The sequence below is a fragment of the Pleurodeles waltl genome, chromosome 7 (assembly GCF_031143425.1).
Source record: "Pleurodeles waltl isolate 20211129_DDA chromosome 7, aPleWal1.hap1.20221129, whole genome shotgun sequence".
NCBI lineage: Eukaryota > Metazoa > Chordata > Amphibia > Caudata > Salamandridae > Pleurodeles > Pleurodeles waltl.
The window spans coordinates 1,510,019,463-1,510,031,481 of record NC_090446.1 but is presented as its reverse complement, the minus strand read 5'-3'; positions in this window follow the sequence as shown (position 1 = coordinate 1,510,031,481).

Genomic DNA, 12,019 nt, shown 5'->3' with positions numbered 1-12,019 from the left:
ATGCCTATTTCTCATACTAGTGTATATAATTTGTGTATTAATTACCTTCTATGGTATTTTTTGTATTTGTTTCACCAAAACAAAGTACCTTTATTTCTGTAACACTGAGGCCTTCATTACAACCTTGGTGGGCGGCGGAGGCTGCCCGGCAAGGTTGGACCACCGAGCGGCCGCCTATGCGACCGCAAACCCGCCGGCCCCATTACAACATCCCTGCTGGGCTGGCAGGCAGAAACAGAGTTTCCGCCCGCCGGCCCAGCGGGGATGTCGGCCGTAACGTTGCAGCCAGTGTTGCAGCCGTGCGACGGGTGCAGCTGCACCCATCGCGCTTTTCACTATCTGCTGTGCAGACAGTGAAAAGCAGGGTGGGGCTGTGCTTGGGTGTGCTAACTGCATGGGCAGTGCATGGGCCCCTAGGGGCCCAGTGACTCCCTTTTCCGCCAGCCTTTTCATGACGGTCTCTACCGCCATGGACAGGCTGGCGGGAAGGGGAGTCATAATCCCCAGGGCAGCGCTGGCGGATTATAACCACCGGGACAACGATGTCGGGAAACCGCCGGTCCCGGCTCTACCGCCGCAGCGCTACCGCCACGGTCATAATATGGCGATTTGTACCACCAGCCTGTTGGCGGTACAATCGACAAAACAACCATGGCGGTCAAAAATGAGGGCCTGAGTGTTTTTTTCGGGTGTAAGTACTGCATGTGACTACGGTGGCATTGCATGAGCTTTGCATGTCTCCAAGATAAGCCTTGTCTGCTCAACCACAGCTACCGTTAGAGAGTATGGGTTCTTGACACTGATTACACTACACTAATAAGGGATACCTGGACCTGATATAAGGTGTAAGTGCCATACATACCCACCACACACCTGGGCAGCCTCCCACATTGGTGGTGCAGCGGTGGGATAAGCACTTGTAATTGCCTCATCACTCTGTCACCTGGTGCTTTCCATAGGAAAGACCACTCCTTACCTAGAGGTATACATAGTACCTAGTACAGAAAGCTAGTCTCTAAATGTTTAGGTAAGATAGGGTACAGGCATAGCCCTTGTGCTAAACTTCTTTCAGAGGGACTACGAGGTAGGTAGGTTAGGTACACCCTACACTATCCTAACACACACCATGTCTGCATCTGGACACACCTCTGAGGTCATGGACTCCTATGAGAACCTGACCTTCAAGGAATTGAAGGGGTTGTGTGCAGAGAGGAAGTTGGACATGGGGAGGAACCCTAATGAGGATTTGCTGTTGGGCCTCCTCCTCTAGGATGACCAGGACCAATCTGGTGGCCAGGTGGAGGAGGAAGAAGAAGTAGACCCTAGCCCCACTGAGGTAGAAAATGATAGTCTAGATCTAAGGGAGGGTACCTCAAGGGATCATCATGTTCCTAGCAGACCCCCTAGCACAGCTAGGAGTGGGAAGGGAAGCCATTCTGGTAGGGCCCCCTTTACACTCAGTGGGCAAGTAGAAAGGATTACTAAACCTAGGAATAGATCCCCCTCTGCTCACTCTCACATCACTTCAGTGTCTGGGGGATCACACTGCACAACTCCAGGGGATGACTCTATAGATAGAGAGCTCAGGAAACTGAGACTGGGGGAGGCCAGGCTGAGGCTGCAGCAGCAACAACTAGCCCTAGATAGGGAGTCTTGGCCGTCGAGAGAGAGAGGCAGGAGTTGGGGTTAACACCCCATTGTGGCAGGAGCTAAGGCTTTAGGGATCACAGAGTCAGGGAGGACTCCTTGAATTCCAGACACCTGCACAAAATTGTTCCCCCATACAAGGTGGGGGATGACATCTATAAGTGGTTTGCTGCACTTGAGAGGGCATGTAAAGCTCAGAGGGCCCCTCAAAGGGGGTGGGCTGCTATCCTCTGGTTGTCCTTCTCTGACAAGGGGAGGGATAAACTTTTCACTGTCAAAGAAGAGGATGCAGACAATTACACAATTCTCAAAACTACTCTCTTTGGGTGGTTTTGGTCTCACGCCTGAGCAATACAGGATTACGTTAAAAGAAACCAGAAACCAGAAAAAAGGCCTTACAAGATTAGGTTGACTTTATGCACTGTTCTGTGAAAGCTTTAGAAGGTTGGTTACATGGCAGCAAAGCATCTGCCTTTAAGAGCTTGTACAATTTACTTTTGAGAGAGCATAGTTTGAATAACTGTGTGTCTGATTTGTTGCACTAATACTTGGTAGTCTCAGATCTGACCTCTCTCTGACAAGACCATGTCCACTCCCCTGAATTCCAGGTTCCGCTGGAGCAAAGAGAATAAAACCCTCACCCTCACCCCTAAACACTATTCTCTTGTATCTGAACTGAACAGTGAACAAGCGAATAATCTCTGGGGGGAAGGGATTGGGAACAGTGATTTGGGAATGGAAGAGAAACAAAAACACTGGTTCACAAAGGAGCGTCACTGTTGTTCTAAGAAAGTTGCCTCGGGGTTTGGTGCAGGAATTTCTAAGACCAAAAACAAATCAAAAACAAAAGAACTACAAATATCAGAGTCTTTCAGCAAAATAACAATAATCATTAACACTTGAATGCTCAACTATTAAGAACACTTTTGTAACTCACAACAAAATCGTTATAAAATCATACTTATGAATTTGTCTTTTGTTATTTGTTTGCACACAATAGCCTTGATCCAAAAATAATCTGAATAAACGTCTAATTTTGCATAAGTATCGAGCAATGCTTTCAGGAGTTCACAAGAACTAACTTCAATGCCTCCTTTAAAAATACTTCTGAAGCTGTCTTTGGAAAATAGTCTTGTATCACGGATTTCTCAGCATTGACTAATGTTTTTCATAATGCGCCAAAAGATCACTAACCTTGAGAAGGTTAACAACAGGGGAATGAGATGGGGATTACTCACAAACCAACTTTTCCTGGAATGTTTTCGAATATTTGAGGGAAATTGTAGGAAGTTGGTTCTGTATGTACTATTTCAAAGTAAGAAATAGTATGTACAGAGTCCCAGGGTTCCCTTTAGAGGTAAGATAGTAGCAAAATTAGGTAATACTAATGCTCTATTTGTGGTAGTGTGGTCGAGAAGTAGGCTTATCAGAGGGTAGTGTTAAGCATTTGTTGTACACACACAGGCAATAAATGAGGTATACACACTCAAAGACTTACTCCAGGCCAATAGGTTTTTATATTGAAAAATACATTTTCTTAGTTTATTTTAAGAACCACAGGTTCAAGATTTACATTCAACACTTTAAATGCAAGGTACTTCAATTAGATACTTTAAGAACTTTGAATAAAAGCAATATCATATACAGTGTTTGTAAAAATGGGAATAAGCTATTTTAAAAGTGGACACTGCAAAAATCAACAGTTCCTGGGGGAGGTAAGTAAAGGTTAGTTTTGAAGGTAAGTAAAACACTTACAAGTCTCAAGTTTGGGGCATAGGCAGCCCACCATTGGGGGTTCAAGGTAACCCCAAAGTTACCACACCAGCTGCTCAGGGCCGGACAGGTGCAGAGGTCAAAGAGGTGCCCAAAACCCATAGGCACCTATGGGGAACAGGGGTGCTCCGGTTCCAGTCTGCCAACAGGTAAGTACCCGCGTCCTCGGGAGGCAGACCAGGGGGGTTTTGTAGAGCACTGGAGGGGACACAAGTAGGCACACAAAGATCACCCTCAGCGGCACAGGGGCAGGCGGGTGCAGTGTGCAAAGCAGGGTCGGGTTTTAAGTAGAAAATAATGGAGAGACCCGGGGATCACTCTTGCGTTGCAGGCAGGCACAGGGGATGCTTCTTGGGACAGCCACCACCTGGGCTAGGCAGAGGGTCGTCTGGGGGTCACTTCTGCACTGAGGTTCGGTTCCTTCAGGTCCTGGGGGCTGCGGGTGCAGTGTTGGTTCCAGGCATCGGGTCCCTTGTTACAGGCAGTTGCGGTCAGGGGGAGCCTTTGGATTCTTTCTGCAGGCATTGCCATGGGGGCTCAGGGGGGTCGTCTATGGTTACTCACCGGCTCGCAGTCACTGGGGATTCCTCCCTGTGGTGTTGGTTCTCTGGATCTTGAGCCGGGGATGTTGGGTGCAGAGTGTAGAGTCTCACGCTTCCGGCGGCAAAATTGCAGTCTTGGAAAGTTGCTTCTTTGTTGCAAAGAAGTAGCTGGTTTTGAACATGGCCGCTGTTCACTGGAGTTTCTTGGTCCTTTGGTTCAGGGCAGTCCTCTGAGGCTTCAGAGGTCGCTGGTCCCTGTCGGATGCGTCGCTGTTGCAGTTTTCCTCGAGTCAGGAGACAAGCCGGTAGGGCTGGGGCCAAAGCAGTTGTCATCTCCGTTGTCTCTGCAGGGCCTCAGGTCAGCAGTCCTTCTTCTTGGTTCAGGTTGCAGGAATCTGATTTCCTGGGTTCTGGGTCGCCCCTAAATACTGAGTTTAGGGGTGTGTTTAGGTGAGGAGGGCAGTAGCCAATGGCTACTGTCCTGGAGGGTGGCTACACCCTCTTTGCGCCTCCTCCCTGAGGGGAGGGGGGCACATCCCTAATCCTATTGGGGAATCCTCCCAAATCAAGATGGAGGATCTCTAAAGGCAGGGGTCACCTCAGCTCAGGACACCTTAGGGGCTGTCCTGACTGGTGGGTGACTTCTCCTTGTTTTTCTCATTATCTCCCCTGGACTTGCTGCCAAAAGTGGGGGCTGTGTCCAGGGGGCGGGCATCTCCAATAGCTGGAGTGCCCTGGGGCATTGTAACACGAAGCCTGAGCCTTTGAGGCTCACTGCTAGGTGTTACAGTTCCTGCAGGGGGAAGGTGTGAAGCACCTCCAACCTGAGCAGGCTTTGTTTCTGGCTTCAGAGGGCACAAAGGCCCTCGCCCCATGGGGTCAGAAACTCGTCTCTCAGCAGCAGGCTGGCACAGACCAGTCAGTCCTGCACTGAAGGATTGGGTAAATTACAGGGGGCATCTTCTAAGATGCCCTCTGTGTGCATTTTGGAATAAATCCAACACTGGCATCAGTGTGGGTTTATTATTCTGAGAAGTTTGATACCAAACTTCCCAGTATTCAGTGTAGCCATTATGGAGCTGTGGAGTTCATTTTTTGACAAACTCCCAGACCATATACTTTATATGGCCACACTGTACTTACAATGTCTAAGAACTGGCTTAGACACTGTAGGGGCATATTGCTCATGCAGCTATGCCCTCACCTGTGGTATAATGCACACTGCCTTAGGGCTGTAAGGCCTGCTAGAGGGGTGACTTACCTATGCCACAGGCAGTATTTTGTGGGCATGGCATCCTGAGGGGGATGCCATGTCGACTTTGCCTTTTTCTCCCCACCCACACACACAATCTGCAATGGCAGTCTGCATGTGTTAGGTGAGGGGTCCCTTAGGGTGGCACAACACATGCTGCAGCTCTTAGGGACCTTCCCTGGTCACAGGGCTCTTGGTACCACTGGTACCTTTTACAAGGGACTTATCTGTGTGCCAGGGGTGTGCCAATTGTGGAAACAATGGTACATTTTTAGTGAAAGAACACTGGTGCTGGGGCCTGGTTAGCAGGTTCCCAGCACACTTCTCAGTCAAGTCAGCATCAATACTAGGCAAAACGTGGTGGGTAACTGCAACAGGGAGCCATTTTCCTATAAAGATGGAATACATTTCGTAAATTCTCCTGCCTCTCTGCTCAAGAGAAGGAAGCTCCAATGAAGCCTCGCACTGAAATGGCGACTCCAGAAAGAATCACGGAAACTCCATCTGAACCGGAAACACCTGCGAGCAAAGGAAGACTCAAAGCCAAGCACAGTAAACACCTTGGCAATTCTATTTATAGACTGGTGATGAGCCATCAGACACATGTTGGTGAGGAGTCGTCAATCACGTGTGATGATTCATATGAAGGAATTCTGGTGATGAGTCAGTAGACACATGCTGGTGATGAGTCATCAAACACTTCTGATGATTCATATGAATGAATTTGATGTCTCCATAAACCACTTGGCACACAGTTCACACTTGCTTTTATCAATATAAACAAACATGCAGTGTAGTTTTCCTCACAGGTTAGAGGGAAGTGCTGTGCTGTAAACACATTCATGACATGTTTCATTGTTCTTCATACATGCTGATTTATTTTGTGAGGGTGAAGCAAGAAGCGTGCGTGTGTGAGTGCGAGTCCTAATACTCCCCAAGAATTGGAAAAGAAGGCAGACAAATGGGTCAGAACAATTGTGAGCAGAAAAGCTCATACAAGGGGTAACAAAAACATGAAAAAGAAAGGTGGTAAGTCCCATGACAAAGGTGGAGACAAGGATAAGAAAGAGTCTTCATCGGGCACACAAAACTCTTCTGGGGGTGTGTCTAAATCCTCTTTCCAAAACAATCACAACAAAAAGCCTTGGTGCTATATTTGTAGAAATAAAGGCCATAGTGCAGGAGATAGCTCCTGTCCAAAGAAAAGCACCAAACCGCTTACCACTACAACCCCCGCTCTTGCAACTAGTGCCCCTGGCAACAGCAATAGTGGTGGGAAGACTAATACTACTAATAGTTAATCCAAGGGTGTAGCAGGGCTAACTCTGGGAAGCGTAGTGGGGGCTGGTTTAGTTAGGGAAACCACTGAGGCTGTTTTAGTCTCTGATGATGGCAATGACCTTGCCACCTTGTTGCTTGTGCACTTAATATGGATAAGTACAAGCAACAACCTCTTATCAATGGTGTTCAGGTTGAGGCCCTCAGGGACACAGGTGCCAGTGTCACCATGGTGACTGAAAAACTTGTGTCCCCTGACTACGTGGTCATCAGTACCAATTGACTGACGCTCATAACAATTCTATGAGCAACCCTATGGCAGTTGTTGATCTCAGCTGAGGGGGGGGGGGTTACTGGTCCTAAAATGGCTGTAGTGTCTACAGATCTACCTGTAGAGTGTCTACTAGGGAATGACTTGGAGACATTAGCTTGGGCTGAAGTAGAGTTGGAGGCCCATGCAGCAATGCTGGACATTCATGGGCATATCCTTGCTTTATCCAAGGCCCAGGACAAGAAGCAAAGAGAACAGAGAAGCTTGGATCCTGAACGTTTGGACCAAGATCTTCCCAAAAGCAGGGGTAGAAAGGGTAAGAAATTATCCCCGATCCCTCCCTCCACTGATGATTCCCCCTTTGAGGAGGAGGAATCCACTCCTTGGACAGAACGTACACCTGATGAACTCCAAGATAACACAGCTGAGCCCTTAGGTGCAGTGGGGTCTGCCAGGGAGGAGTTAAGTGTGGTTCAACAGACTAGTCCCACACTTGAGCATTTGAGAGAGCAGAGCAAGCTGTCAAACTTGAGACAGTGGATGTCAGTGGCACCCACAAGGTGTACTGGGAAGTCAACCTCCTGTATTCAGAGCCTAGGGTGCTACCAGTAGATTGTTAGTACCTCTGCAATACAGAGAGTTTTTGTTGACCTTCAATCAATCAATCGATCAAAATATTTATAAAGCGCACTATGTACCCGTCAGGGTTTCGAGGCGCTGGGGGGGGGGGAGGGGGGGTTTGGGCGGGAGGGCTGTTAGCGGTCGAAAAGCCAGGTCTTGAGGAGTCTCCTGAAGGCGAGGAGGTCCTGGGTCTGGCGTAGTGATGAGGGGAGAGAGTTCCAGGTCTTGGCGGCGAGGAAGGAGAAGGATCTGCCGCCAGAGGTCTTGCGCTGGATTCTGGGGACGATGGCGAGGGCGAGGTTGGCAGAGCGGAGTTGACGTGTGGGAGCGTAGAAGTTTAGTCTGGAGTTGAGGTAGGTAGGTCCGGTGTTGTGAAGAGCCTTGTGGGCGTGGGTGAGGAGTTTAAAGGTGATCCTCTTGTCCACGGGGAGCCAGTGGAGGTCCTTCAGGTGAGGGGAGATGTGACATCGGCGGGGTATGTCGAGGATCAGGCGGGCGGATGCATTTTGGATACGCTGGAGTCGTTTGATGTCTTTGGTTGGGATGCCTGTGTAGAGTGCGTTGCCGTAGTCAAGTCTGCTACTGACGAGGGCTTGGGTCACCGTCTTTCTGGTTTCTGTTGGGATCCACTTGAAAATTCTGCGGAGCATTCGAAGGGTGTTGAAACAGGAAAAGGAGACGGCGCTGACCTGTTTGGACATGGTGAGGGCGGAGTCCAGGATGAAACCGAGGTTTCTTGCGTGGCTGGTAGGGGAAGGTGGGGGTCCGAGGTCAGAGGGCCACCAGGAGTCGTTCCAGGCCGAGGGAGTGCGCCCGAGGATGAGGACTTCCGTCTTTTCGGAGTTGAGTTTCAGGCGGCTGTTGTTCATCCACTCGGCGATGGATTTTAGTCCATCGTGGAGGTTGGTTTTGGCGGTGAGTGGGTCTTTGGTCAGGGAGAGGACGAGCTGGGTGTCGTCGGCGTAGGAGATGATGCTGAGGTGATGTTGGCGGGCCAGTTTAGCGAGGGGGGCCATGTAGACGTTGAACAACGTAGGGCTGAGGGAGGAGCCTTGGGGGACGCCGCAGATGAGGTTGGTGGCTTTGGAGCGAAAAGGGGATAGTCGGATTCTCTGAGTTCTGTCGGAGAGGAAGGATGAGATCCAGTGGAGGGCTTTATCTTGGATGCCGGCTTCCTGGAGGCGGGTCAGTAGGGTGCGGTGGCAGACTGTGTCAAACGCGGCCGATAGGTCGAGGAGGATGAGGGCCGAGGTTTCGCCGTAGTCCATTTGACGTCTGATGTCATCTGTGGCGGCGAGGAGAGCAGTCTCGGTGCTGTGGTTTCGTCTGAATCCGGATTGTGAGGGGTCTAGGATGGAGTTGTCTTCGAGGAAGTGGGCGAGCTGTGTGTTGACGATCTTTTCGATCACTTTTGCTGGAAAAGGGAGGAGAGAGATCGGTCGGAAGTTTTTGAGATCGTTGGGGTCGGCCTTGGGTTTCTTGAGGAGGGGTTGGATTTCTGCGTGTTTCCAGCTGTCCGGGAAGGTGGCGGAATTGAAGGAGAGGTTGATGATCTTGCGGAGTTTGGGGGCGATGGTGGCGTTGGCTATGTTGAATACATGATGTGGGCATGGGTCCGTTGGGGAGCCTGAGTGGATGGTGTTCATGGTTGTTATAGTTTCAGCGTCGTCCACGTGGGTCCAGGCGGTGAGGTGGCAGGCATGGGCGGAGACGTCGGGGGTGGGGTCTGGCGGTGGAACGGTGTTGAAGCTGTCGTGGATGGTTGTGATTTTCTGGTGGAAGAAGGTGGAGAGGTCGTCGCAGAGTTTCTGGGAGGGCGGGATGTCGTTGGAGTTGGCTTTTGGATTTGAGAGTTCCTTCACGAGGGTACCTTGGCACATGACATTCCCCTAGCTGGTCACCTGGGGTAAAGCAAAACTTGGGACAGGCTGGTCCGCCACTTTCACTGGCCCCATATGTCAGAAGACACAAAGGAGTTTTGTCACTCCTGTGTCACCTGCCAAACCAGTTGAAAGAGAGGTGGCACCCCAAAGGCCCCCTTAATTCCACTTCCAGAGGTTGGGGTACCCTTTAAAAGGGTAGGGGTTGACATTGTTGGTCCCCTAGACCTTTCTACAGCTTCTGGAAATAGATTTATTCTGGTGGTGGCGAACCATGTCAGGAGGTATCCAGAAGCCATACCTCTTTTGACCACCACAGCTCCTGCACTGGCTAAAGCCCTCCTGTGAATCCTTTTCAGACTGGGTTTCCCAAAAGAGGTAGCATCAGACAGAGGTAGCAACTTCAAAGCTTTGTGGAACGAGTGTGGTGTAACCTATAAATTCACTACACCTTACCATCCACAAACAAATGGTTAGTTGAGCGTTTTAACAAAACACTCAAAGACATGATTTTGAGACTCTGTGGAAACCTCAGGAGGAGATGGAATGTCCTATTAGCATGCCTCCTCTTTACCTACAGGAAGGTACCCCAGAAAGGAGTGGGCTATAGCCCCTTTGAACTCCTCTTTGGTCACCGTGTTACGGGTCCGTTTGGTCTTGTGAAGGAGGGATGGGAACAACCCTTGAAGCCCTTTAAACAAGACATAGTGGATTATGTGCTTGGCCTCAGATCAAGGATGGCTGAGTACATGACGAAGGCCAGTAAAAACCTTCAGGCCAACCAAGAATTGCAAAAGCAGTGGCATGACCAGAAAGCTGTCCTAGCTGTGTACCAACCAGGATAAAAAGTGTGGGTACTAGAGCCTGTAGCTCCTAGAGAACTCCAAGACAAGTGGAGTGGACCACACACCATAGGGGAAAAGAAGGGTGAGGTCACTTATTTAGTGGACCTTGACACTCCAAGAAGTCCCCTCAGGGTACTTCATGTGAACCGCATAAAGCCCTACTATTACAGGGCTGACTTTACCTTACTCATGGCCACTGATGAAGGACAGGAAGAAGAGAGTGACCCTCTCCCTGATCTCTTCTCAAACTCTGCAGCTGATGGCTCGGTTGAGGGGGTAGTCTTAGCAGATTACCTTTCTGAGTCTCAAAAAGAATCCTACAGAAATCTCTTAGGGCAGTTCTCAGAGCTGTTTTCCCTTACACCTGGACACACAACATGGTGTGAACACACCATTGATAGAGGGGACAGCCTACCTGTTAAGAGTAAAATCTCCAGGCATCTTGACAATGTAAGGGACTGCATCAAAGCAGAGGTGCAAAAGATGCTGGACCTAGGAGTCATTGAGCACCCTGATAGCCCCTGGGCTAGCTCAGTGGTTCTGGTCCCAAAACCCCACTCTCAGAATGGGAAAAGAGAGATGAGGTTTTTGTGTAGACTAGAGAGGGCTCAATACAGTAACCAAAACTGATGCTCATCCTATCCCCAAGGCAGATGAACTCATAGTACACTGGCATCTGCCAAGCATCTTAGCACTTTTGACCTTACTGCTGGCTATTGGCAGAGTAAGTTGTCAGAAGATGCTAAACCTAAAACTGAATTTTCAAACATTGGAGGGCACTACCAATTCACAGTCATGCCCTTTAGTCTGAAAAATGCACCTGACACTTTTCAGAGGCTGGTGAACACATTCCCCCAAGGTCTAGAAGCCTACAGTGCAACATATCTAGATGATATAGCTGTCTTTAGCTCCACCTGGGATGATCACCTGGTCCACCTCTGGAATACTTTGGAGGCTCTGCAAAAAGCAGGCCTCACTATCAAGGCTTCAAAGTGCTAGATAGGGCAGGGGAAGGTGGTTTATCTGGGACACCTAGTAGGTGGGGAACAGATTCAGCCACTACAGGGGAAAGTCCAAACCATTTTGGACTGTACCCCCCCATCACACAAACTCAGGTCAGAGCCTTCTTACACATCACTGGGTATTATAGGAGGTTCATAAAGAACTATGGCTCCATTGTTGACCCTCTTAATGACCTCACATCTAGGAAAATGCCTGAAAAGTTATTACGGACAGCAAGCTGTCAAAAAGCTTTTGAAGAACTCAAATAGACCATGTGCACTGCATCTGTTCTAAAAAGCCTTAACTACTCCAAAAAATGTATAGTGAAAACTGATGCTACAGAGGTAGGGGCTGTGGCACTTCTCTCACAACTGGTAGCTTTCATTAGCAGAAGGTTGACCCCCAGAGAAAAGCATTGGTCGGCCATAGAGAGGGAGGCCTTTGCTGTGGTCTGGGCCTTGAAGAAGTTGAGACTACACCTCTTTTGTACGCATGTTAAGGTGGTCCATTTCCCTACAGGGGAAGGACTTTACAGTGGAACATAGACCTGGGAGTAACCACTCCAATTCAAATGGACTCTCCAGATATTTCCACTTAGACAAGGAAGCCTCATCTGGGCAAGGTTAGCCTTCTTATCCTTCATTTGGCGGGGTTGTGTAGGGAAGTACCCTCTTTCTTGGTATGGTTACCCCCTTTTTCTGCCTGATGTCAGTGTGTTTAACTGTGTTCACAGGCATCCGGCTAACCAGGACCACAGTGATTATGCTCTCTCCCAAAAACTCTATATTTCATCCCACAATTGGCACATTGGTGACCCACTAGAAGTCCCTAGTATATGTTACCTAGGTACCCAGGGGATCCCTATGGGCTGAAGCATATATTTAACCACCCATAGGGAGCCCAAGCAA